Below are 12706 nucleotides of genomic sequence, written 5' to 3' on the forward strand. Positions count from 1 at the left end.
CAAATTGCACAATCTTCTAAAAGCATTTTACCGTATAAAGGAAAAATTGTATCTGGGCCCTTGGTCATCATGTTACTTTTGTTACACTCCGGAATCTCTGGAATCTATTACCTTATTTTTCTTTCAAAGTACTATATTTTCTTTCAAAATCCCTTGCTGTAGTTGGTTAATATCTGCTAATATTACTAGTAACTGTTCATTTTTTGTAACTGGTCATTATTTTTTTAAAGATTTCATTTATTTATTTGAAAGACAGAGATCACCAGTAGGCAGAAAGGCAGGCAGAGAGGGAGGCAGAAGCAGGCTCCCTGCTGAGCAGAGAGCCCGATTCGGGGCTCGATCCCAGGACCCTGGGATCATGACCTGAGCTGAAGGCAGAGGCTTTAACCCACTGAGCCATCCAGGCACCCCACAACTGTTCATTATGAGTAGCTGTTTATTTTTATTTGTAGAGTGTGTGTGTGTGTGTGTGTGTGTATGTGTGTGTGAAAGAAAGAGAAATTTTGAATCATGTGTTCATTCATTCATTCATTTACTCTGGAGTCAGTTCCTTGTTTCTTAGCTGTGGTGGAAAAGCACTGAGATAGCAGATGAGAGGTACCTTGTTCTCGTCCTGGGGAAAATCTGTGTGATCATGGGTAAGTCGTGACTTAACCTCTTTGAATCTTAGTCTCTCCACCTATAAAATGAAAAATTGGAACTAAATCTATAATGCATTTTTTAATGTTAGTATTCCAAGGCCTAAGCTGTTTTACATTTTATGCTTATCTTTCTTTAAATTAACTGACACTACCGTACCAGGGCCATCTATAGAGAATGGCACATAGGGATAATTGTCTCAGATTTCAAAGTGTGTGTGTTTGTGTCCAGCTCTTGTTGGGGAGGAGGCAGCCAAATGGGCAGTCAGTGGAGCAGCAGGAACTGATACTCTAGTTGATATACATTTACCCACAAATTAAGATGTAAGGTTTTCTGCACCCCTTTCCTTCTCTTCTCTCACCATCATCTGAAAATTAGGGCTGAGTGTCCGATACTACATTCCCTTCTGTACAAACTGCACGTTTCTTCTTTGTTTCCTCTCTTTAAGATTATCATTGACTATCATCTTAACCAAATTCTATAGCCTGAGGTATGAGAAAAATAAATGGATTATTTTGATTCACCTTTCCAGGGAAGGAGCTTATGGTTTTGACAATTCACATTGGCCCAGATTCTGGAGACACAGACTTGAGTGTGAGCCTTAGCTCTGCCACTTAACCAACTATATGACCTTGGGTACTCTTATTTGTCCCTCTCAGATTTGTATTTTTCCATTTCCAAGTGAAGGAAATAACTACTTTGCAGTGTTATTGAGGAAATGAGGAAGGAGGAAGATTATCGATAATTTGTGCATAATTCCTAGCCCATAGTAGCTACTCCATTACACTTTGGTCTCCCGCTGTGTCAGTAAAGGATGGAAATAGGCTTTAGGACTTTTTCTGGAACCAGTAACCCCGTTAAGTCACAGTGGGTTAAGGACAAACAAACTGCCTGAGAGTTCTGGGATCCAGACCATGTCCTCCTGGTTTGCCTCTGAAAACCTCCCGAGGCTGAGACTCTGGAAGTTTCACTGAGCTCAGGAGAGACTTAACTCTGGCTCTCTCATGCCTGCTGCCATTGTTTAGATAAACTGCCCTTGTGTTAAATTAATGTGGTATAATTTGTAGTTCCCTAAGCTATTTGGTTGCACTTGTTAGCTCTTAATTTTCTGAGTGATTATAAATCGATCATTTGATGATCTGCTCCAGTGTCACCCAGGGTTTGTGACATTAAGCTGACTTATCTATCATTTGCAGGGTCATTCTTCTTTTCTCCTTTCTAATTTGGTAGAAAGTACTGACATTTGCTCTTTTCCAAAACGTGGAGATTTCTCTAATGGAATTTATTTAAAACTACCAAGTAGCAGCTTGACAGTGATGTTGCCCATTGATTTAAATTTCCCATCACCACCAGCCCTTGTCCTGGAGTGACCTGGCAGTTTAGTGGAGCCCCTATTCTTGCAGATTTGGAGGTCTGTGGTAGGAGATCTTTAATTTAACTCTTATTCTCACTCTCTGTTTTCTGTCTTTGCTTTCAGAACTTAGAGCACATGTATAAGACATTATAAATTCTTACAATTTTTAAGTGAGAGGACTCAATTAACTTCATTTGGGTGAGATCTGCAAGTTATTAAGGTGTCTATTCTGTCCCTGCCACCTAAAAGGAAGGGCTGTTGTTGCTCTACTAGAATAATTTGATGTGGCAGCTTCTTTGTTGCAGTGGATAATTATTGAGATCAAGCTGGGGAAAAACTCAACCATCTCTTGTTAATCAAATAATGGCTAATATTTACTGAGCACTTCCCATGAGCCAGGCACTGTGCTGAGCCCTTGATACAAATGACCACATTAGCTCTGAGAACATCCTTATGAATTCAATTCTATTGCTATCCTTATTTTACTGATGAGCCTCAGTTTGGTTCCAAGCCCCTGGTCATAACAGAGTGAACATGGCCAGGTACAGAGTAGAGATTACAACTTCACCTAGACAGTCTTTATGTAATACCATCAAGTGTTAAAAATTCCAGAAATGGTCTGAAAAACCATAGATAGAGAATCTGCATCTTAGCAATTAAAGTCACCTCTAAAGATCCCTTACCTAGGTCCTGTTTTAAGGCAAGTTTTGACATCATTGACCTGTTCTGAGCTTCCAGATCCTTATTTGTGGAAGCCCTATTGTTAGTTACTGATAAAGGCTTGACCTGCAAGATGGCAAGAAAGAAAAGTGGGGGAGGTAGTTGCTAGTCTTACATTGGCTTCCTTCACTGACAAAAACTGTCTGTTTATTACTTTGTGCCCTCCTTGTGCTGACTCACCATGAAGTCCATGGTGTATGATGAACATATGGATTGGCATGTATATATATAAACATAAAAAGTGTCTGAACAGGGGCACCTGGGTGGCTCAGTGGGTTAAAGCATCTGCCTTCGGCTCAGGTCACGATCTCAGGGTCCTGGGATCAAGCCCTGCATCGGGCTCTGCTCAGTAGGGAGCCTGCTTCCCTCTCTCTCTCTGCCTGCCTCACTGCCTACTTGTGATCTCTGTCTGTCAAATAAATAAATAAAATCTTTAAAAAAAAAGTGTCTGAACAGGGTGCAGAGTAGAGTGGGTATTGTATGGGGACCAAGTTAACATATGAATCTGAAATATGAGTATAAATGTAGAGAAGTGGAAGAATATATAGGGTTAATTTGGTGGGAACAATTCTTTCTCAGCATTTTCAAGTCAGAATAGTAGGTCAGATTTTTTTTTTAAAGAAGATGTCAGCCAGTAGTATAAAATATGTGCAATATATGGATAATGCATAATACTAAAACATAAGAGACGTAAATATTTTTAAATTCCCCTACACATTAAGAGAACTGGTATTCTTTTTAGATGCTTTTCCTAAGTCAACACACAACCTCTTCCTTTTTCCCCTGGAATTCCTGTGAGGCAAATTCTTTTCCAACTGGTGTTTCTAAATGCTAAGCCCAGTGGTTACTTTTCTCCTGTAATTTCTCCAACTATATAATATTGCCAACTAATAAATACCAATTCTACTTCTTTTCCTCTAATGCTGTTTTGGTTCTTGGGTGTGAAGGATAGTAAAGGTTTGGCATTGCAGAAGTTAGATATAGTTAATTTTTCAGGAATTTTAATCTTTAGGCTGCATAAACTTAACAACTAATGGTAAAAGAAATGAGGACATGGATAAAAAGGAAACACAAGTCAATGTGAAAGTTTTTATAGGTAATACTTTTGTTTCATGGGGAACTATATGTAGTATGTTAATAAGTTAGTTTAAATAATTTAAACCCTAATCCCACAGTTAAGCTGAAAATTAAATTATGTAGCTAGTGAACGATGGGGAGGTTTTATTTATTTATTTATTTTAAATTTATTTAAATTTTACTTAATATACAGTGCATTATTCATTTCTGGAGTAGCATTCAGTGATTCATCACTTACATATGACACCGGTGCTCATCACAAGTGCCCTCCTTAATACCCCCCAACCACCTCCCCTCCAGCAATGCTGCAAGTTTGTTTTCTATCATTAAGAGTCTCTTAAGGTTTATTTCCCTCTCAACTCACTCCCCTCATATGTTCATCTGTTTTCTTTCTTAAGTTCCACGTATGAGTGAAATCGTATGGTATTTGTCTGTCTTTGACTGACTTATTTCACTTAGCATAATACACTCTAGCTCCATCCATGTTGCAAATGGCATGACCTCATTCCTTTTGATGGCTGAGTAATATTCCATTGTATGTATATACACCATCTTTCTCCATCTGTTGATGGACATATAGGCTCTCATGGCTATTGTTGATAATGGTACTATAAATGTCAGGGTGCATGTACCCCTTTGAATCTGTATTTTTGTATCCTGTGGGTAAATACCTAGTAATACAATTGGTGGATCACAGGGTAGTTCTATTTTTAATTTTTTGAGGAACCTCTATACTGTTCTTCAGAGTGGCTGCACCACAGTTTGCATTCCCACCAACAGTGTAAGAGGGTTCCCCTTTCTCTGCATCCTTGCCAACACCTGTTACTTCCTTTCTTGTTAATTTTAACCATTCTGACAGGTGTGAGGTGGTATCTCATCATGGTTTTGATTTGTATTTTCCTGATCATGAATGATGTTGAGCATCTTTTCATGTGTCCATTAGCCATCTGGATGTCTCCTTTGGACAAGTGTCAGTTCATGTCTTTTGCCCATTTCTTAACTGGATTGTTTTTTGGGTATTGAGTTCGATAAGCTCTTTATAGATTTTGGATACTAATCCTTTATGTGATATGTCATTTGCAAATATCTTCTCCCATTCTTTAGGCTGCCTTTTAGTTTTGTTGATTATTTTCTGTTCTGTGCAGAAGCTTCTTATGTTGATTAAGTCCCAATAGTTCATTTTTGCTTTTGTTTCACTTGCTTCCAGTGATATGTCTAGTAAGAAGCTGCTATGACCAGTGTTGAAGAGGTTACTGCATGTGTTCTCCTCCAGGATTTTGATGGTTTCCTGTCTCACATTTAGGTCTTTCATCCATTTTAAATTTAGTTTTGTGTATGGTGTAAGAAAGTGGTCCAATTTCATTCTTTTGCATGTTGCTTTCCAGTTTTCCCAACACCATTTGTTGAAGAGACTGTCTTTTTTTTCCCCCATTGGATATTCTTTTCTGCTTTGTCAAAGAGAGATAAACCATATAGTTATGGATCCAATTCTGTGTCCTTTATTCTGTTTCATTGATCAGTGTGTCTGTTTCTGTGCCAATGCCACACTGTCTTGATGACTACAGGTTTGTAATACAGCTTGAAATCTGGAATTGTGATGTATCCAGTTTTGTTTTTCTTTCTCAGGGTTGCTTTGGCTATTCAAGGTCTTTTGTGGAGCCGTACAAATTTTAGGATTGTTTGTTCTAGCTCTGTGAAAAATGCTGGTGTTATTATTATTTTTTTTAAAGATTTTATTTATTTGTCAGAGAGAGCGAGTGAGAGCGAGCACAGGCAGACAGAGTGGAAGGCAGAGTCAGACGGAGAAGCAGGCTCCCTGCGGAGCAAGGAGCCCAATATGGGACTCGATCCCAGGATGCTGGGATCATGACCTGAGCCGAAGGCAGCTGCTTAACCAATTGAGCCACCCAGGCGTCCCGCTGGTGTTATTTTTGATAGGCATTAAATGTGTAGGTTTTCTTGGGTAGTATAGACATTTTAATTATGTTTCTTCTTCTAATCCATGAGCATGGAATGCTTTTCCATTTCTTTGCATCCTCTTCATTTTTTTTTTTTTCATAAATGTTCTTTAGTTTTCGGAGTACAGACCTTTTATCTCTTTAGTTAGGTTTATTCTTAGGTATCTTACTGGTTTTTGTGCAGTTATAAATGGGATAGATTCCTTGATTTCTTTTTTTGCTCTTCATTATTGGTGTATAGAAATGCAACATATTTTTGCATATCGATTTTATATCCTACAACTTTGCTGAATTCATGTATTAGTTCTAGCAATTTTTTGGTGGGATCTTTTGGTTTTTCTGCATAGAGCATCGTGACATCTGCAAATAGTGAAAGTTCAACTTCTGCCTTGCCAGTTTGGATGACTTTTATTTCTTTTTGTTGTCTGATTGCTGAGGTTAAGACTTCTAGTTCTTTGTTAAATAACAGTACCGAGACTGGATTGTTCTTGACTGTAGGGGTGTAGGGGAAAGGCTATCAGTTTTTCTCCATTGAGGATGAAATTAGATGTGGATCTTTCCTATATGGCCTTTATGATATTGAGATGTGTTCCATCCATCCTTACTTTGTTGAGATTTTTATCAAGAATGGATGCTGTGTTTTGTCAAATGCTTTTTCTGCATCTATTGACAGGATCATATGATTCTTATCCTTTCTTTCATTAATGTGATTTATCATGTTGATTGATTTGCAAATATTGAACCACCCCTGCAGCCCAGGAATAAATCCCACTTGTGGTAAATAATCCTTTTAATGCACTGTTGAATTTGATTTGCTAGTATTTTATTGAGAATTTTTGTGTCCATATTCATCAGGGATATTGGCCTATAATTCTTCTTATTATTGGCATCTTTGTCTGGTTTTGGGATCAAGGGAATGCTGGAAGTTTTCCTCCCATTCTTATTTTTTGGAACAGTTTCAGAATAATAGGTATTAACTCTTTTTTAAATGTCTGGTAGAATTTACCTGGGAAGTCATCTGGCTCAGGGCTTTCAGTTGTTGGAAGGTTTTTGATTACTGATTCAATTTCTTTGGTAGTTACAGGTTGTTTAGTTTTTCTATTTCATCTTGTTTCAGTTTTTGTAGTTTGTAAGTTTCTAGGAATTTGCCCAATTTTCCCAGATTACCCAGTTTGTGGGCATATAATTTTTCATACTATTCTCTTATAATTGTTTGCAATCTCTCCTCTTTCATTCATGATTTTATCTATTTGGGTCCTTTCTCTTTTCTTTTTCAAAAGAGTGGCTAGGGGTTTGTCAGTTTTATTAATTCTTGTGAAGAACCAGTTATTAATTTTGTCGTTTTGTTCTATTGATTTTTGTCTGTTTCTATACTATTTATTTCTGCTTTAATCTTTATTGTTTCCCTTCTTCTGCTGGCCTTAGGCTTCATTTGCTGTTTTTAACTCCTTTAGATGTTAAGGTTAGGTTGTGTATTTGAGACTTCACTTGCTTCCTGAGGTAGGCCTGTGTTGCAGTATACTTCCCTCTTAGGACTGCCTTTGCAGTTTTGGATTGTAGTGTTTTTATTTTCATTTGCCTCCATGTATTTTTAAATTTTTCTTTAATTTTCTGATTAACCCATCTATTCTGTAGTAGGATGCTCTTTAACCTCCATGTATTTGAGGACTTTCCAAATTTCTTCTTGTGATAGACTCTGAGTTTCATAGTGTTGTGGTCTAAAAAAAATGCATGGTATGATCTCAATATTTTTGTACTTGTTGAGACCTGATTTGTGACTCAGTACATGATCTGTTCTGGTACATCTTCCATGTGCACTCAAAAAACGATGTGTACTCTGGTGCTTTAGGATGAAATGTTAAGTCTATCTGGTCCAGTGTGACTTTCAATGCCATTGTTTTCTTGTTGATTTTCTGCTTAGATGATCTGTCCATTGCTATAAGTGAGGTGTTAAAGTCCCTCACTATTTTTATATTATTAACAATGAGTTTCTTTATATTTATTATTAATTGGATTTATATATTTGAATGTTCCCCAAGATCTGTTAGATCTTCTTGATGGATAGACCCCTCAGTTATGATATAATGCCCTTCATCTCTTGTTACAGTCTTTGTTTTAAAATTTATTTTATCTGATATAAGTATCGCTACTCTAGCTTTCTTTTGACATCCACTTGCATCGTAGATGGTTCTTCATACCCTCACTTTCAATCTGTCTTTAGGTCTAAAATGAATCCCTTGTGGCAACATATAGTTGGATATTGTTTATTTAATCCATTCTGATACCCTATGTATTTTGATTGGAGCATTTAGTCCATTTACATTGAGAGATTATTGAAAGATATGAATCTAGTTCATTGTGTTATCTGTAGAGTTGGTGTTTCTGGTTATGTTTTCTGGTCCTTTCTGGTTTCTGTTGCTTTTGGTGTTTTTTTTCTCCACTCAGAGAATCCCCTTAATATTTCTTGTAAGGCTGGTTTAGTGGTCATGAACTACTTTAGTTTTTGTCTGGGGAACTTTATCTCTTCTTCTATTCTGAAAGACAGCCTCCTGGATAAGGAATTCTTGGCTGCATATTTTTCCCATTTAGCACTTTGGGTTTTTTTGTTTTTGTTTGTTTGATGATTTTTTAAAGTTTTTTTAAAATTTGTTTTCAGCATAACAGTATCCATTATTTTTGTACCACACCCAGTGCTCCATGTAATCCATGCCCTCTATAATACCCACCACCTGGTACCCTGACCTCCTACCCCATTTAGCACTTTGAATGTATTCTTCCACTTTCTTCTGGCCTGCCAAGTTTCTGTGGACAGATCTGCTGTGAATCTGATCTGTTTTCTCTTGTAGGTTAAGGACTTTTTTCCCCTTGCTGCTTTCAGGATTCTTTCCTTGTCTATTTTGTGAATTTGACTATGATATGCCTTGGTGATAGTTAGATTTCGTTGAATTTAATGGGAATTCTCTGTGCTGCTTGGTTTTTGATACCTGTGTTCTTCCCCCAGATGAGGGAATTTCTCAGCTATAATTTACTTGAATAAACCTTCTGTCCCACTTTCTCTCTTCTTCTGGGAGTCCTATGATACTAATATTATTCTGTTTTAATAAGACACTGAGTTCCCGAAGTCTTCCTTCATGATCCATGACCTTAGTTTCACTCTTCTTTCAACTTCATTATTTTCCATAATTTTATCTTCTATATCACTGGTTGATCCTCTGAATCATTCCTCCTCATTTTTATGGTCTCCATTTGGGTTTGCATCTCAGTTAAAGTATTTTTAGTTTTGGCCTGACTAGATTTTAGTTCTTTTATCTCTGCAGTAAGGGATTCCTAGTGGGTTTTTTTTTTTTTTTAAGATTTTATTTATTTGACAGAGAGAGAGAGAGAGAGAGAGAGAACAAGCAGAGGGAGCAGGAAAGGGAGAGGGAAAGAGAGAAGCAGGCTCCCCACTGAGCAGGGAGCCTTGTGTGGGGATCAGTCTCAGGACCCTGGGATCATGACCTGAGCCAAAGGCAGACACTTAACTGACTGAGCCACCCAGGTGCCCCGCTAGGGTCTTGTGCTTTTTTCAAGCCCAGCTAGTATCTTTATAATTGTTTTAGATTCTTGTTCAGACACCTTACTTATATCTGCATTGATTAACTCTGGCCATATTTACTTCCTTCTTTTGGGGTGAGTCATTTTGGAGGGGGGAAAATAATTTAAAATTTTAAAAATAAAATAAAATTTAAAAAATTAAATAAGATAAAATAAAATACATAAGGAAAGCTAGATCCTAGGTGTGTTTTGGTCTGCTTGTTACGAGAAGTTTGTTATAAAGAATGTAGAAAGAAAAGGAAAAATAAAAAATTTTAAAAAATATATAAAATAATATAAAGAAATGAAGTGGCTGTATTTCCAAAAAAAAAAAAAAAAGAAAAAGACCAAAAAAACCCCCAAACAAACAAAAACAAAAATAAACGCAAACAGAAACAAACAACAATCAAAGAACCCCTCCCCCCACCAAAGTATAATGCTAGATCCTGTTTCCCCTAGAGCTGAAGTTTTACAGCATTCTATAATTAGTGGACTTGGTGTGGGTGAGGGGTTTGTGCTGGTCTTCCTGGAAAAGTACCTGCTGCTCTGATTCTCAGGTGGAATTGCCCTAGTGGAGATGTGCCTGCAGGGTGGGGAATGGGGTGGGTTTGCTGTGGTGGCTCTATTCTCCACTTGGTGGTGCTGTTTAGCTCACTGAGGTGGATCAAGCTGTTGGGTGTGGGGAGAAAATGACTTTGCTCGTTTTCTCATCTCCGGAATGGGAAATGCATGCCACTCTTCTTTAGTGAGCACTCACAGACGTGCAAATAATGGTTCCTCCTGTGTCCCTGTTTTCTGTCAGATTCCCACCTTTACCCTGTGTCAGAGCTGTCCACCTGCCAAACGGTGCAGCAGTCCTGTGTTTTAATCTCAGGATGGCTGTGTTTCAAAACCCCACACTTGCAGCATCTATAGGTACTGATCCTCTGGGGGAGGGTTTCCCTGCATTGTAGCTGGTGCTGATTAGTAGCAGAAGGCAGTGGTGGAACCCTGCAGCAGTTCAGAGTTTATGGTGAATTGTAACACACAGTTGGGACCAGGTTTTTTAGCCCTCAGCTAGTGTCCTTATTCCACACTGGGGGAGGGACAGCTTGATGGCACCCACATGGTTTTGTGCCCAAGGAGGGGCCATACCTCCTCTTCCAAATGCACTCCAAGCAGGTGAACTGCTTCTTCTCCTGTTACCCTGGGGACTCTCAGGCTGCCCACTGCTCTGGCTCAGCTCTGCTCTCCCACCAGAGCACCGCCCAGTTCCCCAGGCACAACCTGTGTCACAAACTTCTGATACCTTAGAATATGCACTCCGCTATTTATAGAAAACTGGTCATAGTGTAGTCCTCTCCTTTTCCCATCAATGGTTTTGAGCAATAGTCCCCCCCCCCCCCCACCCCATGCCATGCCTTTTCTCTTCTGCTCTTAAATTCTCTCTTCAGTCAGGGCTTTCTCCTCCAGGGAGCACCCACTACAGTTTTCTCCCTTGGATCAGCTTTCCACAGTTCCTACCTTCCATGGATCACTTTTCTGGTTTGTAGAGGTATAGCTTTTTTCTCTAAGACTTCCAATTGATTTCTTGGGTGTTCAGAATGATTTGATATTTGCTGGCTGTGTTTGAGTGAGGAGACAGGCTTAGGGTTATCCTACCTCTCTACCATCTTACCTCCCTCTGATGGTGAGGTTTTAGAACTCTTCTGAGTTCTAAAGTAAGTTTAGAACTTGGACCTCTTACATTTTAAACAAAAGAGTACCAGGACAAATATTAAATTTGGATTTATAAATTCAGTATTTTTCTCCCTCACTCAGGAGAGACTTTAGAATCTGAGAATAGCTGAGCAGAAGTGTGTAAGGGATCATGGTGTTAGTATATGAGACAAGAGTTTAGGGATACAGCCTATGTAGATATAATCCTTTCTCTAACATGTCTGAAATTAATGAGGCTGTTTGGACTTATTGATAGAAATTGAATTCATTCCCTATCTACAAAATAAGGTTTTTGTTTTTTTTTTTTTTTCATTATGCTGTCACATAAACTTGGACCCAAACCCATGTCTTTGACCAGCAACGAGAGGCAAGACCAAAGAAGGTTATGGAGGAGGGTGAGCAATTTCATTTTCAACAAATCTCACATAAAAAATCCTCTCCTTTCCATTCCCTTTACTATAACTCCAGTTCAAGATCTTATGTTACACTTAGTGTTGCCTAGTAATGATAATAAGTATGATTATAATTAAAGCTCACATTTTTAAGTACTTACTATGTACTGCATATCTAGTGCTTTCCACATATTAACTCCTTTAATCTTTACAACCAATGTTTGCAGTAGGTAATGATATTTCTGTGCCTAGTTTATAGATGTGGAAACAGGCTTGGTGGTCGAGTAACTTGCCTACTGCCTTCACACAGAATGCACCAGAGCAGCAATTCCATATCAGGCAGTTGGGCTCCAGAGCCCAAGTCTGTAATCACTAATACTTTGTTGTCTTCCAACTAAACGTCTTGTCTCTTGGCTAGCCTTATGCTGCTGTCAGATTTAATGTTCTTAAAATACTACTTCGAACATTTTATTCCTGTGCTCAAAAGCTTTCCTGGCCTTTCCCCAAACACACAGTAAAGTCCAAACTCTTCGGCCAGGCAATACACAGTCTGGCTCCAGGCTAGCTTGCCAGCACCATCTCCTCTAACTGCTCTCAGTGACCTTCCACTCCTGGCAGGCCAGGCTCCTCACCGCCTCTCTCACCCTTGGCTGGACTCTGCTCTGGACTTACTAGGTGTTTTTCTTCTCTTTGAGTCTTTGGTTATGTCATTTTCTCTGCCAAGTATTTCCTCCCCTAACTTCTCTTTTTCAGCTATTCAAAGTAGCATGAGGTTTGTATTCAGTGGAGGGTGACCAGGATGTGATGGGATCCTAAGCCATGCTCAGAGGAGAGAAGACTCAGGGACTAAACCACCGTCTTTAATTAAAAGGCTGCCATGTGGAAGAGGTTTTTAGAGTAGTTTTGTTCAGCGTGAGGCAGTGACAGCTAACTAAGACTTGTGAAAAGAAAGAAGTAAATGGAAGACAGCATGTCCTTTCATCTTGGGAGAGTTCTGAGTTTTAAATTTAAGATCACTAGGGAATAATTAGTCTTTACATTGGTGATTAAATTGTACCATGGCCCACTGCTGGTCCACAAAGGTTTTCTTGATGGGTCAAAACTAGATCCAAAACTCAAGTCTGTCCTTTATATGGCATCTTCTCAGAGGGAACAATTCCATTGGATTTTGGTTTTGTTAGCCACAGAAGGTATCTGAATTAAGGCTTATAAAATTTTGGTATTCATAAACTAAAATGTGTGCACTTACCAGCTGACTGAGGAGTAGTAATTTAACAAATGGTATTCAGCAATTG

At 38.6% G+C, this 12706-nt stretch overlaps 1 long non-coding RNA gene across 2 annotated transcripts in view; it reads left to right on the plus strand.

Moving 5' to 3' along the window:
• LOC131998723 (uncharacterized) overlaps positions 1 to 12706 on the plus strand; it is a 115303-nt gene that overhangs the window by 69034 nt on the left and 33563 nt on the right. Inside the window, exon 2 of one of the 2 annotated variants that reach the window (XR_009398834.1) lies at positions 11378 to 11414. The exons of the other annotated variant lie outside the window; for it this stretch is intronic. This is a non-coding gene — a long non-coding RNA (uncharacterized LOC131998723). The remainder of the gene's footprint in view (positions 1 to 11377; positions 11415 to 12706) is intronic. 2 annotated transcript variants of the gene reach the window in all.

The sequence above is a fragment of the Mustela nigripes genome, chromosome 13 (genome assembly GCF_022355385.1).
Source record: "Mustela nigripes isolate SB6536 chromosome 13, MUSNIG.SB6536, whole genome shotgun sequence".
Classification (NCBI taxonomy): Eukaryota; Metazoa; Chordata; class Mammalia; order Carnivora; family Mustelidae; genus Mustela; species Mustela nigripes.